Genomic DNA, 21,194 nt, shown 5'->3' with positions numbered 1-21,194 from the left:
ATGAATTTTAGGACTATTTGTTCCATCTCTTTGAAAAAAAAATGGATGATATTTTGATAGGGATTGCATTAAATGTGTAGATTGCTTTAGGTAGCATAGACATTTTTGCAGTATTTGTTCTTCCAATCCATGAGCATGGAATGTTTTTCCATTTCTTTGTGTCTTCCTCAATTTCTTTAATGAGTACTTTATAGTTTTCTGAGTGCAGATTCGTTGTCTCTTTGGTTAGGTTTATTCCTAGGTATCTTATGATTTTGGGTGCAGTTGTAAATGGGATTGACTCCTTAATTTCTCTTTCATCTGTCTTGCTGTTGGTGTATAGAAATGCAACTGATTTCTGATCACTGATTTTATATCCTGACACTTAACTGAATTCCTGTATGAGTTCTAGCAGTTTTGGAGTGAAGTCTTTTGGGTTTTTCACATAAAGTATCATATCATCTGCAAAGAGTAAGAGTTGGACTTCTTCTTTGCTGATTCGGATACCTTTTATTTCTTTTTGTTGTCTGGTTGCTGCGGCTAGGACTTCTAGTACTATGTTGAATAGCAGTGGTGATAGTGGATGGCCCTGCTGTGTTCCTGATGGGGAAAAGCTCTCAGTTTTTCCCATTGAGAATGATATTCACTGTGGGTTTTTTATAGATAGCTTTCATGATATTGAGGTATATGCCCTCGATCCCTATACTGAGAAGAGTTTTGATCAAGAAAGGATGCTATACTTTGTGAGATGCTTTTTCAGCCTCTATTGAGAGTATCACATGGTTCTTCTTTCTTTTATTAATATATTGTATCATATTGATTGATTTGCAGATGTTGAACCAACCTTTCAGCCCAGGAACAAATTCCACTTGTTCACAGTGAATAATCCTCCTAATGTACTGTTGGATCCTATTGGCTAGTGTTTTGGTGAGAATTTTTCCATCCATGTTCATCAGGAGTGTTGGTCTGTAATTCTCCTTTTTGGTGGGGTCTTCTTCTAGTTTTGGGATCAAGGTGATGTTGGCCTCATAAAAAGACTTTGGAAGTTTTCCTTCCATTTCTATTTTTTGGGACATATTCAAGAGAATAGGCTTTTAATTCTTTAAATGTTTGGTAGAATTTCCCTGGGAAGCCGTCTGGTTCTGGGCTCTTGTTTTTTGGGAGACTTTTAATTACTGCTTCAATCTCCTTACCAGTTATGGGTCTGTTTAGGTTTTCATGTGCACTAGAGAAGAATGTGTATTTTGTTGCTTTGGGTTGGAATGTTCTGGATATATCTGTGATGTCCACCTGATCCAGTGTGCCATTTAAAGCCTTTATTTCCTTGTTGATATTTTGCTTAGATGATCTGTCTATTTCACTGAGGGGGATGTTAAAGTACCCTACTAATATCATATTACTTTTTCATGTGTTTCTTTGATTTTGTTATTAATTGGTTTATATAATTTTCTGCTCCCATGTTAGGGACATAGATATTTAAAATTGTTAGATCTTCTTGTTGGACAGACCCTTTAAGTATAATATAGTGTCTTCCTCATCATTACTATTATAGTCTTTGGATTAAAATCTATATTATCTGATATAAGAATTGCCACCCCAGCTTTCTTTTGATGTCCATTAGCATGGTAAATTGTTTTCTACCCCTCACTTTAAATCTGGAGGTGTCTTTGGGTCTAAAAAGAGTTTCTTGCAGACAACATATCAATGAGTCTTTTTTTTTTTTTTAATCATTCTGATACCCTGTGTTTTTGATTGGGGCATTTAGCCCATTTACATTCAGGGTAACTATTGAGAGATATGAATTTAGTGCCATAGTATTTCCTGTAAAGTGACTGTTATTGTATGTTGTCTCTGCTCCTTTCCAGTCTGTTACTTTTAGGCTCTCTCTTTGCTTAGAGGACCCCTTTCAATATTTCCTGTGGGGCTTGTTTGGTATTTGCAAATACTTTCAGTTTTTGTTTGTCCTAGAACCTTTTTATCTCCCTTCTTCTTCTTCTTCTTCTTCTTCTTCTTCTTCTTCTTCTGCTTCTGCTTCTGCTTCTGCTTCTTCTTCTTCTTTTTAAGATTTTATTTATTTAGCTGACAGAGAAAAATAGAGACAGCAAGAAAGAGAACACAAGGAGGGGGAGTGAGAGAGGGAGAAGTAGGCTTCCCATTGAGCAGGGAGCCTGTTGCAGGGCTCAATCCCAGGACCTTGGATCATGACCTGAGCTGAAGGCAGATGCTCAATGACTGAACCACCCAGGCACCCCTCCTATTTTCCATGAGAGCCTAGCTGGATATAGTATTCTTGGCTACATATTATTCTCATTTAGTGCTCTGAATATATCATGCCAGTCCTTTCTGACCTGCCAGATAGCAGACCTGTGGATAGGTCTGCTGCAAATCTAATATTTATACCATTGTATGTTACAGACCTCTTGTCCCAAGATACTTTCAAGATTTTCTCTTTGTCACTGAGACTTGTAAGTTTTACTGTTAGATGACAGGGTGTTGACCTATATTTATTGATTTTGAGGGGAGTCCTCTCTGCCTCCTGGATTTTGAAGTTTGTTCCCTTCCCTGAATTAGAGAAGTCCTCTACTATAATTTTCTCCAGTATACCTTTTGCCTTCTCTCTCTTTCTTCTTCTTATGAGATCCCAATTATTATAATATTGTTTCCTCTCATGGTATCACTTATCTCTCAAACTCTCCTCTTGTGGTCCAGTAGTTGTTTACCTTTCTTTTTCTCAGCTTCTTTGTCCTCCCTCATTTGGTCTTTTATATCACTAATTCTCTCTTCTGCCTCATTTATCCTAGCAGTAAGGGCCTCCATTTTTTTAAAAAAAATATTTTATTTATTTATTTGACAGAGAGAGACACAGCAAGAGAGGGAACATAGCAGAGGGAGAGGGAGAAGCAGGCTCAATCCCAGGACTCTGGGATCATGACCTAAGCCAAAGCCAGATGCTTAATGACTGAGCCATCCAGGTGCCCCTAGAGCGTCCATTTTTTATTGCACCTCCTTAATAGCTTTTTTTATTTCAACTTGGTTAGATTTTAGTTCTTTTATTTCCCCAGAAAGATATTATTTATTATTTTCTATGATTTTTTTCAAGCCTAGCTAGCATCTTTATAACTGTAACTCTGAACTCTAGTTCTGACATCTTACTAATGTCCGTGTTGATTAGGTCCCTAGCAGTAGGTACTGCCTCTTGTTCCTTTTTTTTTTTCTGAGGTGAGTTTTTCTGCCTTGTCATTTTATCCACATAAGAACAGATAAATGAGAGAACAAAATAGTAAAAGGGTAGAAGCAACCCCAGAAAAATATACACTAACCAAATCAGAAGAGAACCAAAACCAGGGGTGAAGAAAGGAGGGGAAAAACTATATATGTTTATGTGTGTGTGTGTGTGTGTGTGTGTATATATATATATATATATAATGACTGGTGAATATATATATATATATATATATATATATATATATATATATATATATAAAATGACTGGTGAATAGAACATAGCCACACACTTGATTTTAGGTGTATTTTGGTCTGTTAGAAGAAACTGCCTCCCAAAATTTTAAAGAAAGAAAAATTTATATTTATACAAAAGTAAGGATAAACATGATGGAGGAGTGGAATATGACTGTAAAGATGAAAATTTAAAAAGATTTTAAAAAAAGGAATTTATAAGATAAGAATTGGTTGAAAAAAGAAAAAAAAAAAAGGACAATGTGATCAGGCTGGAGACTAGAACAGATGGGATCCATGATCAAAGGAGTGAGACTGATACATAGTGAAGGTTAAGCAAAGCTTTATTTCACACCGAGCATCGAGAATCAAACTGACCTGTCAGGACCATCTCTTATGGAGAGAGCAACCCCTCCCAGCCTCACAGACTAAGTTTTATAGAACAAAGGCCATGTTGTTAAGCCTGGCCACACACAGGTGGCCAGTGAGATTGTAACACACACAGAAAGTTGTATAGTCATGTTAGGCCACACACAGGTGGCCAATTGAATTACAATTTACCCTGTAGTAGCTGTTTGAACTAGCCTCTCACTCTGGTCAGAATTGGCACCCAAGTTTGGTGGCCAAAAGGCGGGGTTTACATTCTTTGGAGGTTAGGGAGGTTGCATATGTGCTTTCTACTTGTTAGATGTCTCCACCTGGCCTGACTTGTCCTTGTATTTTGGGCTCTGTTATCAGGAACTGGCCAACCTCATTTTACTGGTTTCCTGGATTTGCTTTTAAGTAAGTTCCATGGGGCGGTGGCGGGCAGGGTCAATTTAAGTTTACTGCAAAAACAACAAAATGGCTGTTTAACTGAGATGGAGTCGCTCTGGCTAAGTAGGCCCTTACATCCCCTCCACCTCTTTTCTTTGGAGATTAGTCAATTCCTTGACTCTTCAGCCAGTTCTATGTCCTCCTGTTGTAAGGGGTTATATTGAGCTTGTAGGACTAACATTTTTATTGCTCCAATTTTCTTTTGTACAAATGACATTAGGACATTTATAATGCAGGGGCCAAAAAGCAACATTAGTAATAGTAAAACCAGGGGGCCTGCAATTGCCAATATTAGGGAAGTCATCCACGCAGACCAGTTGAATAAACTTTCATACCATCCCTGGGAGTTCCTGTGTTGTTGTTCATGCTCATCTAGTCTCTTTTTAATGGCTGCCAGACTGTTTTTGATGACTCCAGTATAATTTACCCAGAAGCAGCATTCCTCTCTCAGGGCTACACAGAGCCCCCCTTTTTCTAGGAATAGTATGTCAAGCCCTCTTCTATTTTGCAGTACTACTTCAGCTAAAGAGCTCAATGAATCAGTTAGCTTGTCTATATTTTCATGCATATGGCATAGGTCAGCATCTACTTGGGACCCAAGGGCCTCAAAATCTACTTCTTCCTTTATTAAAGCTTCAGTTCCTACTGCTGTGGACCCTAGTATCCCTGCCATAACTGCTGCTGGAATTAGGATGGGAACCACATACTTTGTCCGTTCTATCCCTGTAGTAAGATGTTGGAATCCCTCGGGTCCTCCATAATAATCTACTTGGGGGAGAATTTGGGCAGTTATACAGAGTTCATTCCATGAAGAGTTTTGGAACAAAGTGAGATCAGGCATGGCATGAGTCCTGAACTGCAAGCAAACCAGGCTCCAGTGGGGGCCTTAAGGAAGTTAGTGAATACAGTAGGGACTATTATGGTCTCACATAGGTCTCTATATGTGGAAGCTTGTTTCCCTTTTTGTGTCGCAAGGCAAAGTCCCTTTCCTTCTATATCCTCTAGGGTTAGTCTAGGTACCTTTCCCCACTCACAAGAGTCATAAGAACTTTCATTTCTAATCTGTTAGAGTCCTTTTGAGTCCTTTTGAGTCCCTATGTAAGATTGGCCCCTATTCCAATATAATATGGGGGCTGAGGGTTTAAGCATAGCCAGCAGTCTCGAGTAATATTAGGGTCTGAAGCATTTAAAAATCTAAACATTGAATCTACCAGTGGGAGTAAAACTTTGGCAGAGCTGTTGTCACTGTCAACACTCTCTTTTTTATCCCCCACGACAGTCTCTTTTGGGGTTGGGGTGGCAGGTGGTCTGGTTGGTTTTGGTGGCTTGGGAGGATTTAAAACTGGGTTCAGCCCTATAGGCCAGGGTGGCTCCCTTATTTTTATTTTTTGGATGGTGAATTGCCCACCTCTGTCTGTGCCAACCTCATAATACCCGAGGCCCTAGGATCGGCCATACTCCCAAAGATGGTCTTTGGGGTTGATTATTTTTATAAAGATTTTGGTGCAGTCAGCCCGTGGATGATAGTATCCATCAGTAATTGGATGGCATCCTCCTGCCCTAGTATGTCCAACCTCTATGTGAGGGTCCTTGCTAGTGACACACTCGTCGTTCCCCGAAGGTGCTATTGTTTTACATCCCCATTGTGCACAATAGTACTCTGGTGGGCCCCCAGAACTCCACCCCACACTGCATTGGGGAAGCCCAGTGTTAGGGCACATGTAAAACTGTATGACATCTAAACAGGGGTTAATGGGTGCCAATTGGCATAAGGCTACATTAAATTGCACAGTTGGCTGATGAGTTAGCCATTCACCGGTTGTATAACCTTTTCCACTTCTCCTAATTCCATTTGTCTAATTTCCCACCTATACTTTTCTGTCTTATGAGGTGACTCAGAAGCCCTTACACAAACAGGTAACAATAGGAGCAACAATGAACTCATTGTCTTTTGAGTCTTAGCTTTAGTCCACGGACGGCGGGGTCCATCAGCAGCAGCTTCCATCTCTTGGGGGGAGTCCTCGTTCTCAGCTCGTTTGATGTGACATGCATGAATCCAGGCCCTGATGCCTTCTACTTTTACTGCCATGGGGTTGGTCAGGATGACAGTAAACGGACCCTTCCAGCAAGGCTCCAAGTTTCCCACTTGGTGGCGGTGTATCCAAACCGAATCTCCAGGTTGGTAAGGATGTGGTTCCACCTCCGTCTCCATCTCAGTGTAGGCAGCTCGGATCCCTGCATGGGCTCTTTTTAAGACAGACTGTAGCACCTGCAGTGACTGGAGTACAGACTGATTAGTCATTTCCTCTAGGGCAACCTCTTGTAGCCGTGGGCAGAGTGGAGGGGGTCTCCCGAACATTATTTCAAATGGGGTAACCTTGTTTAAGTAGGGTGTACACCACTCCCTAAGGAGGGCAAAGGGAAGGAAATCCATCCATCCACCACCAGTCTCCAGAATAAACTTTGTCAAGGTCTCTTTAGGAGTCTGGTTCATTCTCTCTACTTGTCCAGAGCTCTGGGGCCTGTAGGCACAGTGTAGTTTCCTATTAGTGCCCACGGCATTGGCCAATGCCTGTGAGACTGAACTCACAAATGCAGGCCATTGTCTGACCCAATTGTGAGAGGCAACCCAAACCTAGGAATTATTTCTTCTAGTAGCTTTTTGGCCACTACTCCTGCCATCTCATGTTTGGCGAAAAAAGCCTCTACCCAGCCTGTAAAGGTATCCACAAAAACTAACATATACTTGTGTCCATACTTTCCCTGTTTCATCTCTGTAAAATCCACTTCCCAATAAATTCATGGTTACCTATGTCTTTCTTTTTTTCTCTTCCCATCCTAGTTCCTCCAGCATTTACTGCCTGACATTAAGCACATCTATCAACCACATCCTGAGCCATACGCCCTAATTTAGAAACCTGGAACTGCTTGCCCACAAGCTCCTTAAGTTTGCATGTCCCTAAATGAGTGCCCCGATGTATTTGGCTTACTAATTTTTTTTCCTAGTCTTCGAGGAAGAATTAACTTTCCTGTCCTAGTCTTAGCCCAATACACTTCATAGTCTAATTTAGCCCATTTTGTAAATATTTTAAATCTTCCTCTGAATAGTCTGGTTTTTCTGTTAGGGCTGGAGTTGGAGTGTAACCAGTTCTTGCGCCGTTTCTCAGGTTGCTTGCTTTGCAGCTTGATCTGCTAATTGGTTTCCTTTTCCTTCTGCTGTTAATAGGCCCCTTTCTTTATAAATAGCCCCATGTATATGGAGAGTAGCAAAGGCGTACCTGCTGTCCATATAGATGTTGGCGGTCTTACCCTTGGCCATCTGCAGTGCCTTGGTGAGTGCAATCAGCTCTGCTTTTTGCACCAAGGTTCCGTGTGGCGGGGCCACCTTCCAGAGCTCCTGCTTAGAGAAACCACCGCAGCCCCTGCATACCTCTTTCCATCAGCCACGTAGCTACTCCCTTCTGTGAACAGAGTCATCTTTGCATCCGGGAGGGGAGTGTCTCTGAGACCCAACCTTATTCCTGTGACCTGGGTTAGGACCTCCCCGCAGTCATGTGGGTGGTCAGCCAGCTCCTCTGGCAGCAACGTGGCTGGATTTAGCACCGCCAGGGGCCAGAAAGTCACTTTCGGTTCATTGAGGAGGAGGACCTGATGCCTCGTCACTTGGGCATATCTGGTGGGGTCTGGAGGAGGCCCTCAGTGGCATGAGTGGTGGTCAAGATGAGATTTTGACCCAAAGTTAATTTACTTGCATCCTTGACCAGGAGGGCCATGGCAGCAATTATGCAGAGGCAAGAGGGGAACCTAGCTGCTACTGGATCTAGTTTCTTGCTAAGATAGGTTACTGGCCTTTGCCAAGGCCCAGAGTCTGAGTTAAAACTCCTTTGGCCATCCCTGCCTTTTCATCCACATACAAGTGGAAGGGCTTGGTAACATCTGGGATGGCCAATGCTGGGGCACTCAGTAAGGCTGTTTATAATTCCCGAAATGCTCCTTCTGCCTCAGCTGTTGGGACATGGTGGGGCGGGGGTACCGGGTGAGCACCTGTTTCCTGGACTCAGAGAGTGAACACACTCCCTCATGGAGATCAAAGCCTAAATAAGTGGCATGGCTCTGACAAAGCTGTGCTTTCTTTGCTGACACCTGATACCATTTTTCCTGTAGAGTCTGTAAGAGAGCTCTCATCCCCCACCAGCATGACTCATAGTCCTCAGCGGCTATCAGCAAGTCATCAACATACTGTAACAGAGTGACTCCCAGGTTGGAGGTTCTGTACTCACGCAAATCCTCATGTAGGGCCTCGTCGAAGATGGTGGGTGAATTCTTGAATTCTTGGGGAAGTCTTGTCCAGGTGAGCTGGCCTTGGAACCCTTCCTGTGGGTCAGACCACTCAAAAGGAAAGAGGGGCTGAGACTCCCTTGACAAAGGTATGCAGAAAACTGCACCCTTGAGATCTAAGACACATATGCACAGTTCTTTTGGGGCCCAGGAGGGAGAGTAGGGTATAGGGGTTAGGCATCATTGGGTGGATTATCTTCAACCCATTTGTTAACTTCCCACAAGTCCTGAACGGGTTGGTACTCCCCAGTCTCAGCTTTTTTGATGGGCAGCAAAGGTGTGTTCCATGGAGACTTGCAAGGAACTAGGATCCCATCTCCTTAGAGGTGGTTAATGTGTTTTCTGATCCTTTTTTTGTTTGTTTGTTTCCCAGGGGAGGGAGTACTGCTGGACATGAACAGCTATAGTCGTCACTTTTAACTGTACCACTACTGGAGGCCATCCCTTGGCCAGGCCAGGAGGCTTCCCTTCTGCCCAGACTTCGGGAAACTCGACCTGTAGGATCTGGAGAAGGCTTCCCTCCCTTGTCTCCTCTGGTTTTGAGACTGGCTCATAAAGGAGGTGTTCATCTACTGCTGCCACAAGCATCTGCACAGTGGGTTGTCCCAAAGTCACAGTCATGTCTCCTTCCAAGAACTGAATGCCAGCCTGTAGTTTGTGGAGGAGATCTCTTCCCATCAGGTTATATGGGGCATTAGAGAGGACCAAGAATTGATGTTTGACTACTCCCAAGGCCAAATTTAAAGTCCTTTCTGTTGTCCATTTATGTCTTTCTGTGCCATTTGCCCCTTATACCCAGACTTCCTCTCCAGATAGTTTTCCCATAGGCTTTAGTAATGATGAAAATTGGGCTCCCGTGTCCACCAAAAAATCAATTGATTTCCCCACCACCTCAATTTTAATCCAAGGTTTAGGGAGGGGCTCCAAACCATGGCCCCTTCAGTCTTTGGTGGCCAGCATTGCCATCTTCTTTTTAGGGCAGTCACTGGCCTAGTGTCTTTTTTCCTTGCAGTAAGCACACTGATCTTAATCTAAGTCTTCCCACCTGCTTTCTCTGTGCTTAGGCTTTTCTATCCACTGGCCATCTCCCACCTGCCTTTTCCCTTTCCACAGACCTCTTTCCCCCGTCTTCTTCCTGCCTCATGTAATGCCAAAACTTTAACTATTTTTCTAGTTTATTATTCATTTTCTTGTGTATTCCTGTTGTTAAACACTTTTTTCTGCTATTCCCACTAACTCAGTCAGATTCCTCCCTTCAAATCCTTCAATTTTCTGAAGTTTCCTCATTATATGTGGGGCTGACTGACTGGCAAAGACAAGATTTATTGCCCTCTGACTTTTGGGCGCCTCAGGGTTGATTGGGCTATACATTTTATAGGCTTCAATAAGCCTTTCTAGAAAAGCCCATGGAGACTCATCCTTCCCTTGAGTCACCATGCTAATTTTAGATAAATTTATGGGTCTCCTCACAGCTGCACGGAGACCTCCCAGCAGAGCCTGGTGGTAGAAACATAGGCTCTTCTTACCTTCATCAGAGTTTGGATTCCAGTCGGGGGTTTCCTTTGGGCAGTAGTCCTCCATTTGCCGGGGATTGAGGTCCCAGGCATGTTTCTTACTTATCACCTTATGGGTCATTCGCATAATGTGATCCTTCTCTTCTGCATTAAAGATGGCCATAAGGAGCTGCTGAATATCCACCTAGGTGGGCTTGTGGGTAAGAAAGATAGTCTCCAAGAGACTAATTAAATCCTGAGGGTGGGCAGAGAAGGATTTATGTTGGGCCTTCCAGTTATAGATATCAGAAGAGGAGAAAGGGTTATAGGTTAGGTGCGGGCGTCCTTTCCCATCTGGTGGAGTGAACTCACAGAGAAGCAGCATCAGCACCAATAGAACCAGTGGGGTAGAGGGCGGCAAAGGGGGGTAGAGGGAAGGGGAAGGATCAAGGTGGTCTTTTTGCTCAGCAGTCTCATAGGTGGATCCCAACTGTGTATGAGGTGGACTGGTAAGGGTGTCTTGGGACAGAGAGTGAGGTTTAGGGGATGGATCAAGAGGGTGAGAATCCATGTCCTCCTCATCTGACGGAGGCAGGACAGTCTTCCCTGGTTCCCCCTAATCTTTCTGTTCTGGTTTTGGTGGTCTGACCTGCCTTAGAGGGAGAGAAATGGTTTTGTTAGTAGGGGGAAGGTGAGACTTGAGCCACGATGGTGGCTCTTCCACCAGGTATTGTCAGGCCATGATGTATGGTATTTGGTCTCAATGGAAATCAAAAACCTTACTCTGGGTAGAGAAGATTTGAGCCAAAGCAAACGTTTTTTCCAGCAGCCATCCTATGGAGAAAGTGGGCCACTCCAACTGGCAGAATGTTTTTAGTTTTCCTGGGTAAAACTTGTCACCTGACTGGGTGGCTTTACCTTGAAAATCCTTGAAATGCTGGAGAACAAGTCTTAGGGGTGTCACAGGTCCCTTACTCCCTGCTTGCCCCATTTCTTCAAACATAACAAACAACACAACAGACAACAAAAAGACAAGACAAAGACAACCGCAGACCCAGTGGCCCTTCCTCAACCAGATATCAAGTCTAAGGGTGTGCAAGATATAATCCCAACTCAAAAACACAACCTGACACTGGTGGGGATTTTCTCAGTCCCCTGCCTGCCTAGGGGGACTCTAAACCCCTGGCGATCTACCAGTGGAGGGATGGGGCATTCCCGCATCCATTCCAGCACCAGGGAGCAATACTGTGTCCAATTTCTCCCCGGTGGGCCACACCCCTGGAGCTCCATAAACACACAGACAGAACAGGATCTCGCAGAACGGGATCTTGAGATCTTACTTCTGGAGGCTTTTCCCAGAAATTCTGATGCTGGCTCAGTTCTCGTCATTTGATCCTGCACAAGCCCCCAGAAGATGGGATCCGTGATCAAAGACGCGAGACTGATACAAAGCAAAGGTTAAGCAAAGCTCTATTTCACACCAAGCATCGAGAATCAAACCGACTGGTTGGGGCCATCTCTTATGGAGAGAGCGACCCCTCCCAGCCTCACAGACTAACTTTTATAGAGCAAAGGCCATGTGGTTAAGTCTGGCCACACACAAGTGGCCAATGAGATTGTAACACACACAGAAAGTTGCATAGTCATGTTAGGCCACATGCAGGTGTCCAATTGAATTACAATTTACCCTATAGTAGCTGTTTGAACTAGCCTCTCACTCTGGTCAGAATTGGCACCCAAGTTTGGTGGCCAAAAGGGGGGGTTTACATTCTTTGGAGGTTAGGGAGGTTGCATACATGCTTTCTACTGATTAGATGTCTCCACCTGGCCTGACTTGTCCTTGTATTCTGGGCTCTGTTATCAGGAACTGGCCAACCACATTTTACTGGTTTCCTGGACTTGCTTTTAAGTAAGTTCCTTGGGGGAGGGGGGTAGGGTCAATTTAAGTGTATTGCACAAACAATAAAATGGCTGTTTAACCAAGATGGAGTTGCTCTGACTAAGTAGGCCCTTACAGAACAAAGCCATAAACTAGATTTAGGGTATATTTTGATCTGTTAAAAGAAACTGTATCCCAAAATTTTAAAGAAAGAAAATCTTATATCTATACAATAAATAAGGTTAAATACAATGAAGGGATAGAATATGACTATGTTAGTGAAAATTTAAAAAGATTTTTAAAAAGGTGTTGATAAGATAAAGTAGTTTAAAAAAGGTTAAAACGGGAAAAAGGAAAAATTAAAAAAAATAGAATAAGAAAAAATAATATTAAAAAAATTTAACTTTGAAAGACTGAGGAATCATGGGGAAAAAAAGCCATGCATTCTATGTGCTATATTTCCCTAGCTCTGAAGTTTTGCAGTTCTTATTGATCAGTGAACTTGATCTCGGCTGGGTGTTCTTGTTGCTCTTCTGGGGGAGTGGCCTGTTGCCATGATTCTCAAATGTCTTTGCTAGAGGCAGATTTGTGCCACCCTTGCCAGGAGCCAGGCTAAGTAATCTGCTCCAGTTCGCTCTCAGGAGCTTTTGTTCCCTGAACATTTTCCGTACAGATTTGGAGGATTGGAATGAAAATGGCAGCCTCCCATTCTCTGGCCCCATAGGAGCCAAGAGCTCAGGGTCCCACTCCTCAGTGTGCCTTCAGAGTAAAGCAGTCAATCCGTCCTCTCTCCTTGGTCCCTGGCCACACTCCATGCTCACCCGGCCTGTGTCTGACCTTTTTTTACCTCTGGCGCACGGCCCTGTTTGGAGTCTCCAAACCCAGCAGATTCCTGCAGCATGCTCCCATGCCACTCCCCCTGGGGAGTGAGTGGGAAGTGTGAGTCTCCCTGGATATGCCACTTCTGGGGTCTCTGCTCAAAGAATAGTGGCCCAACTTTGCTGGGGATCATGGTTTATGACAATCCTGAGCTGATAGCCCAGGTCCTCAGCTCTGTCTCTGTAGCCAGCTTCCCTGCTCTGACACCTGGGAACTCTGCCACACTCAGACACCCTCAGTCCTTCTGTGACCCCGAGGGAGCTCAGATCACACTGTCCCTGTGAGGGCTACATCTCCGCTTAGCCTGTGGAGCAACGTCCCTCAGTGGAGCAGACTTCTAAAAGTTCTGATTTTGTGCTCCGCTGCTCTACAGCTTGCAGGGAGCTGGTCCCTCCCCCCATGGTATATCTTCCCATATATCACCTCGGATTCACTTCTTCACACATCCTACCTTCCAGAAAGTGGTTGCTTTTCTGTTCCTAGAATTGCTGTTCTTCTCTTTGATCTCCTGTTGAGTTTGGAGGTGTTTGGAATGGTTTGATAACTAGCTGAATTCCTGAGACCTGATTTAATTTAGATCTCCTACTCCTCCTCCATCTTGCTCCTATTCCATAAACAATGAATTCTCATTAATTGTTTTATATATTTTTTTATACTCTAGTTGTCAGTTCTTATGCCCATGTTTATTAAACATTTTAATTCTAGGAGCTGCATGGGGCATTGGGAGCTTATAGATAAGACTAAAACACAGACCCCACACTTGAAGAATGTGCGGTCTGTTAGAGGAACATTCACATACAGGCATGATTGTACAGTATCATTAGTACTGTAAGAAATATTTATACAAAGTGCTCTCAGGAATTAGTGCATAGAAGAAAAATTAGTTTTGTCTTGAGGGATGGAGTCAAAGGGAAGAGGCCATTTTATGCACTGGTCTTTGTAGGATGAGTTTAACTTATTAAGTGTAGAAAGGGAAAAAGGGAGTGGAAAGTGAACAATGAAATAGTTGTGAAAATGCATAGTATATACAGTGAATTTTGAGTAGGTTGGAACTGCAAAAGTTTAGGTAAATGATGTGAGAGTAGCAAAGAAGTTGATAGTTAAACTAGTTTACATATAGTCTTTAATAGTGTGTTAATATGTTTGATGCTTTTTTCAAACCCTTTACCTTGAATTGTTAGAATTCATCAGAGATATTCCAGGAGTTAGAGAGTAAGAAGATTTAGTGGGCAAACTCTGGGACCTCCACCCTGTAGCACTCCCATTCCTGCTTTTGTCAGAGAAACTCTCTTTTTATCCATACACTTCATTGGAGAGAAAATGATAAAGAATCATTGCTAAAGTAATAGTAAAAATCAGTTGATAATCACTGCTATGCCCAATAAGGAGCTATCAAGTTGTTTTAAAAAAGGAGAATGATATGAAATTATGTTTTTTAAAGTGTTGTTCTGAAGATCTGGTGGAAAATATGCAGTTTGGGGAACATAGACAGATAAAGCAGGGACAGCAGTTAGACTGATGCTGACAATTTGAAAAAAGCCTCAATTAAAGGCAGTGGTAGCATAAATTTCAATAATACATTTAAGAAGCATTTTTAAGGTAATTCAGAAAGCAACCAATGTGAATAAATAGGGGAGAGTGGAGCCAAATGAGGATTCATAAAACAATTGGAAAATTTAATGCAAATGGAATAAAGAAAACAGGTTTAGAATTTGAAGAAGATAATGAGATTCATTATGAACACATATGGTTTGAGGTATTACCAGAACAGAACTCAGTAAGCAGTTGAAAATACATATTGGAGCATGAAATAGAAGTTAGAAAATCTCAACAGAGAGAATCCAGTTAAAGACTTAGGGGTAGATGACATCCCAGTGAGATATATAACAAGAAAAAAGTGAATCAAGACTGAACTCTAGAGAATCAATTATTTAAGAGCTAGAGAAAGATAGTAAAAAAGATAATAGAGAAATAGACAAAAAGAATCAAGGAAGAGCTGGGGCGCCTGGGTGGCTCAGTGGGTTAAAGCCTCTGCCTTTGGCTCAGATCATGATCCCAGGGTCCTGGGATCGACCCCCACATCGGGATCTCTGCTCAGTGGGGAGCCTGCTTCCTCCTCTCTCTCTGCCTGCCTCTCTGCCTACTTGTGATCTCTGCCTGTCAAATAAATAAAAATCTTAAAAAAAAAAAGAATTAAGGAAGATCAATCAAAAAATCCAAATTAAAACAAAGCCTGAGGGGGGGGAAAATAGTCAACAGAAGCAAATTCATCAGAGATGAAACAATGTAAAATGATAATTCAAATGAACCCATTAGTTATTGGGGAGAGAAAGTCATGAGGGAGCTTTGCAAAAAGTTTCAGTAGAAAGATGGGAAGAGAAGTCAGATTTAGTTGGAATTTATAGACTTATTATTTTGATTTATGCTTTACTTTACATTATTGTATCAACTTACATTGTGCAAAAATTAGCTATGTTAGGTATCCTCAAAAAAGTAAATGAAATCATTAGCACAGAAAAATTACTGAAATTTAAAATTAAAATTTACATTGAAAACAAATTCTTGAAATTTTTCAAATTTAAAAATTTTCCCATAAAAATGATTCCAGAATGAAATATTGAGATCTCATATCATATATTGGGGGAAATATACATGAAACAGTAAACACAGTCATTCTGATAAAACTGGCAGATTGTATAAAAGGAAAATATTCTTTAGGTCTCTAGAAAAAGTCACTTACAAGTGTATGAAGTCAAATTATTATTGAATATTTCAATAATAATAATAATCTTATGCCAGAGGACAATGAAATGATACATTTAACACTCCAGGAAAGAAAATGTGAGCCAGTGATTTTATATCTGACCAACTGTGCACTGTAATAAATATATAAGTATATAGTATTATTTATATGATCACTTCTTCAGGAAATATTTCCATACATACTTCCTACCAATCTATTAAAGAACTATCTTAGATTACCAAATGGCAGAATAGACACGAACATAAGTACTGGTGAGGATATAAAAAATTTATTTCCATCAGAACCAAGACTAAATAATGGTTGTAAAAACAAGATAAGTGGTTATAATAATAGTTATAAAGGAGAGTAAAGTATGTCATAGCTCTATGCTCTGATAATGTAGAAGAATATAACCATAAAAGTATACGAATAAAGTGAGGGGATCACATGACTAGTAGAATAAACTTTTTGGTTGCTTGTGGTTATTGAGAGTAAAATTTATTGTACATCAGATGATGTGGAAAAGGAGGGCAGGGGAAAGAAGTGGTTAGTTGCTAATTTTCTTCTTGCTTGTAGTGGGTACCAATCAATACATAATGAGAGAAAATCAGAAAAAGATAATTAACTTAGATAGAGTTATTTATGCAAAAGTAAATATTAAAATAAAAACTTTCCTAAATAAAAAATAAAGATCGAGTAAATAAACCATGGAATGAAATACTATATGAAATGTTCAGCACATAGCAAATGTATCAATAATATCCATAAGTCCAAATGTCCTTAACTCACTAATTAAGTAAAAATGTTTTCATAGTGTCTAACAAGTAGCATATTAGATAAATTAATGGAGGGACTCAGAAAGGATTAGTGGTCTATAATACAGTACATCCACAAATGAGACAGAGCAATAGAATGGTATGAATGCATTATAACTAGAAGCAGATGATTTCTAATTCATCTGGAATAACCAGCATTCTGAATCTTATATTTACAATCTCATTTTTTCTTAATAGTGTAGTTTTATTTTCTTATAGATTTACTATAGAGTATATATAATTTTGAATTTAATTTTTAAGTTTTTAAAATTTTATATAAAAATCATGCTTTATTTTCAAGACTTGTCCCTTATGTTATTGCTAACATCTATTCATATGATAATATATGGTTCTAATTAATTTGTGTTGACTACTTTATAATAGTCATATGTGTGTAAATGTAATCATCCTCTTTCTATCATTACCCATTTGGGTTTATTCCAGGCTTTTGCTATTGTGAATAGTGTTGCTATGGATGGATATTCCTTTACTTAAATGAATAGGAGAAAGATTCTCATCTTTTTTGCACATAGTCAATTATTTTTTTCTAACTTATTATCATTCATTTGACCAGCCAATTCTGGCATATTTTTGAGTTCCATACATACACTGGTTTTGGGCACTCTGTTCTGTCCCATTAGTCTATTTCTGTCAATAGGTCACTAGCTAAATTACCATGGCTTCATAAGTGTACTTTTCTGTGCTAGGATCCCATCCTCTCATCCTAGATCCGATGTTGAATTTAACTGTTATTTCTCCTTAGTTCCCTATAATCTTTAAATATTTCCTCAGCCTTTCCTTATCTTTCAGGCTCTTGACACTTTTGAAGTACAGGTAAGTTATTTTTTAAATTCTCAACTTTGGCTTGCTGGAGATTTTTTCATAATAGGGCTGTGGTTATGCTTTTTGGCCATTATACCACAGGAAGGATGTTGTGTTTTTCTGAGTGTGTCATAACATGTGGTTCGTGATGATGGTATGCTTTTACTGATAATGTTGTCTTTGATTACTTGATTAAGGTGTCTTCTAAGGTGGACTTACTATACATGACATATACGTTATGTATATATATCTTATGTATATATATGTATATGTATATATTATATATACATATATATATAACCACATATATGTTACTATATATAACATTTGTATCACTTTTTATTTCATAAATATTTTGGGGGAGACACTTCAATATGATGCAAATCCCATTTCTCCTCAGATATTAGCCAGTTAGCTTTAATACCCACTAATAGATCTCACTAGCAGAAATTATTACTATGATATTTGCTTAAAGCTGATTTTTGATTTCCCACTTTCCTTACACATTTGTTAATTGGAATTATATTATAAGGAAGACCTGTCCCTTATCGCTTAATTGAATGTGTACTTTAGATATTTCTTTTTTTCTGCAGGCTAATCCCAATATTATCCTTATTTATTTCGATGCTCAAAGTGTTCCAGTTTGGGTAATTAGGTTGGCTCTTGTGTCAAGTCTTCGTCTTTCTTTGATCACTTACTTATTTTCTGGAACTGGGTTCGTGGACTTTCCCTGCCTAGTCCTGGAATTAACCACTTTCCCAGTAAGCCCCACTTCTATTTATCGGCAAATAATATTTAGAAACCAAGATATTGTTATGCATTTGGGGGCTATTTTTAATTTTAAAATCATATTATATATCAAAAAGCAAGGCTCACACTCAACAACAGCAACAACAACAAAATATTTCCATTCTGGGGGAATATGGGAACTGAAAATGAGAGAGGTTTGGACTTTACACATTCATTAAAACCTGTGTTCATTTGGCAGGGATGTCCGTTATCACCACTGCTATTCAACATAGTACTAGAAGTCCTAGCCTCAGCAATCAGACAACAAAAAGAAATTAAAGGCATCCAAATTGGCAAAGAAGAAGTCAAACTATCACTCTTTGCAGATGATATGATACTATATGTGGAAAACCCCGAAGGCTCCACTCCAAAACTGCTAGAACTTATACAGGAATTCAGTAAAGTGTCAGGATATAAAGTCAATGCACAGAAATCAGTCGCATTTCTTTACACTAACAACAAGACAGAAGAAAGAGAAATTGAGGAGTCAGTCCCATTTACAATCGCACCCAAAACCATAAGATACCTAGGAATAAATCTAACCAAAGAGGCAAAGAATCTATACTCAGAAAACTATAAAGTCCTCATGAAAGAAATTGAGGAAGACACAAAGAAATGGAAAAATGTTCCTTGCTCATGGATTGGAAGAACAAATATTGTGAAAATGTCTATGCTACCTAAAGCAATCTACACATTTAATGCAATCCCTATCAAAATCCCATCCATTTTTTTTAAAGAAATAGAACAAATAATTCTACAATTTATATGGAACCAGAAAAGACCTCGAATAGCCAAAGGAATATTGAAAAAGAAAGCCAAAGTCGGTGGCATCACAATTCCAGACTTCAAGCTCTATTACAAAGCTGTCATCATCAAGACAGTATGGTACTGGCACAAAATCAGACATATAGACCAATGGAACAGAATAGAGAGCCCAGAAATAGACCCTCAACTCTATGGTCAACTAATCTTCGACAAAGCAGGAAAGAATATCCAATGGCAAAAAGACAGCCTCTTCAACAAATGGTGCTGGGAAAATTGGACAGCCACATGCAGAAAAATGAAATTGGACTACTTCCTTACACCACACATGAAAGTAGACTCAAAATGGATGAAGGACCTCAATGTGAGAAAGGAATCTATCAAAATCCTTGAGGAGAATGCAGGCAGCAACCTCTTTGACCTCAACCGCAGCAACTTCTTCCTAGGAACATCGCCAAAGGCAAAAGAAGCAAGGGGAAAAATGAACTATTGGGATTTCATCAAGATCAAAAGCTTCTGCACAGCAAAGGAAACAGTTAACAAAACCAAAAGACAACTGACAGAATGGGAGAAGATATTTGCAAACGACATAGCAGATAAAGGGCTAGTATCCAAAATCTATAAAGAGCTTATCAAACTCAATACCCAAAGAACAAATAATCCAATCAAGAAATGGGCAGAGGACATGAACAGACATTTCTGCAAAGAAGACATCCAGATGGCCAACAGACGCATGAAAAAGTGTTCCACATCACTCAGCATCAGGGAAATACAAATCAAAACCACAATGAGATACCACCTCACACCAGTCAGAATGGCTAAAATTCACAAGTCAAGAAATGACAGATGCTGGCGAGGATGCGGAGAGAGGGGAACCCTCCTACACTGCTGGTGGGAATGCAAGGTGGTGCAACCACTCTGGAAAACAGTGTGGAGGTTCCTCAAAAAACTGAAAATAGAGCTACCCTATGACCCAGCGATTGCACTACTGGGTATATATCCTAAAGATACAAACGTGGTGCTCCAAAGGGGCACGTGCACCCGAATGTTTATAGCAGCAATGTCCACAATAGCCAAACTGTGGAAAGAGCCTAGATGTCCATCAACAGATGAATGGATAAAGAAGAAGTGGTATATATACACAATGGAATACTATGCAGCCATCAAAAGACATGAAATCTTGCCATTTGCGACGACGTGGATGGAACTAGAGGGTATCATGCTTAGCGAAATAAGTCAATCGGAGAAAGACAACTATCATATGATCTCTTTGATATGAGGAACTGGAGATGCAATGCGGGGGGGTTGGGGGGAGGTAGGAAAAGAAAAAATGAAAGAAGATGAGATTGGGAGAGAGACAAACCATAAAAGACTCAATCTCAAAAAACAGACCGAGGGTTGCTGGGGGGAGGGGGGACGGGAGAGGGTGGTGGGGAAATGGACATTGGGGAGGGTATGGGCTATGATGAGTGCTGTGAAAGGTGTAAACCTGGCGATTCACAGACCTGTACCCCTGGGGATAAAAATACATTATATGTTTATTAAAATTAAAAACAAAAAAACCTGTGTTCATTGAGTGTAACTGTCCACATTATTTTAAATCTTAATTCTCTATAGTCTCTTGATTAGCATATGTGGATGACTTTGTCTAAGTAAACTTTGTATGACACAACACCATCATATGAACTCACAGATTAGAGAAAGCTTTTCTCATCTTGGTATCTCATCTTGACTATTGGTTGCAGTTGAGAAAAATCCAATGATTTAAATAAAAGAAAAAAATAAAGTAGATTTTATTTAAAATTTCATGTTTCCTTGGGAAGCATGGACCTCAGGGACAAATAGAACTGGGAATCCCCTTGAACACTTGCAGGGCTCCTGCTCTAACATCACAGTCTCTTTCTGTTGTTGGATGCAATTTCCAAATTGCTTTATTTTGTGAACTTGGCTTCTGGCATTCCCATGCCTCATGTAGCATAGCTTACTCATCAAATAGGGACTGAATCTCTTTACTCAGCCAAATCGACAAAGTCATAAAGATGGACTGGTTGGCACGGTTGGACTACATGCCTATCCCTGAACAAATTAACACTCATCAAAAGATGTAAATCTATAATTAGGATCCCTCACTAGAATCATATGGTAGAAATGTGGAAGAAATATTTCCCCCAAAGGTGGAACTTGGTCTCAGAGATTGAGTACTCAGAATAAAAACCAGAGTCTCTAGTCTTAGGCAATAATTTAAAAGATAAATAAGAATCTGTGTGTGTGTGTGTGTGTGTGTGTGTGTGTGTGTGTGTGTGTATGTGTGTGCGCGCGCATGCATGCATGCGCGCTAGGGAATATTCTGTGCAAATGAAATTAGAGCCTTAAAGTCAAGAAGACACAAGAAAGCATAATGTGTGAAAAGAAGCCTGTGTGAG

Source organism: Martes martes, assembly GCF_963455335.1.
Source record: "Martes martes genome assembly, chromosome: 4".
Classification (NCBI taxonomy): domain Eukaryota; kingdom Metazoa; phylum Chordata; class Mammalia; order Carnivora; family Mustelidae; genus Martes; species Martes martes.
This window is presented reverse-complemented; position numbering follows the sequence as displayed.